The sequence below is a fragment of the Apaloderma vittatum genome, unplaced genomic scaffold (assembly GCF_000703405.1).
Source record: "Apaloderma vittatum isolate BGI_N311 unplaced genomic scaffold, ASM70340v1 scaffold25595, whole genome shotgun sequence".
Taxonomy (NCBI): Eukaryota; Metazoa; Chordata; class Aves; order Trogoniformes; family Trogonidae; genus Apaloderma; species Apaloderma vittatum.
In genome coordinates this window covers 9,724-10,302 of record NW_009716866.1, presented here as the reverse complement: position 1 = coordinate 10,302, position 579 = coordinate 9,724, and positions in this window count along the sequence as shown.

Sequence of the window (579 nt, the reverse complement as noted above, 5' to 3'; positions counted from 1 at the left end):
ACACTAAAACAAAGCCACAAAATCCCACTTGGAGTCAGCGGTGCCCAGCAAAGGGGGGGAACCTGTGAACCACCGCTCGCTCGAGCATGTGCTTCCTGGAAGACAGACCACACAGGGCTTCCCAGCCAGGCAGGCACCTCCCTCGGGCTGCGCTGGGCGGCGAGAAGGGTTTCACTGCAGTTCCTGATCTCACTGCAGGGGAGGCACAGCTCCGCAGAAAGTTGGTAGTTTCAACAGAGGCAGCCTAGTAACGCTCGTGTGTTTTCTGTAGTCAGGAGAAGGCCTGCTCAGCAGCTTGCCCTCCCCACCACCTCTGAGCCCCGTCCCGCGCAGGAAGCCGGGCAGATAGCGGCGCTCCCACAATCATTAACTGCCCATCTCCTCAAACAAACAGCGGGAGCTCTCCGGAACAGGGCCAGGCCGGAGCCCCGGGGCCGCATCCTGCCAGCCCTCGCCTCACACACGAGCTGCCAACAGCACAAACGTCCCTCAGCCCAGGCCGGGGAAACAGCGAGGTCGTTCGTGCCAGATCGGGCACCGCTTACAGGAACCGCGCTGTCCCGGGGCACAGACCCGCCG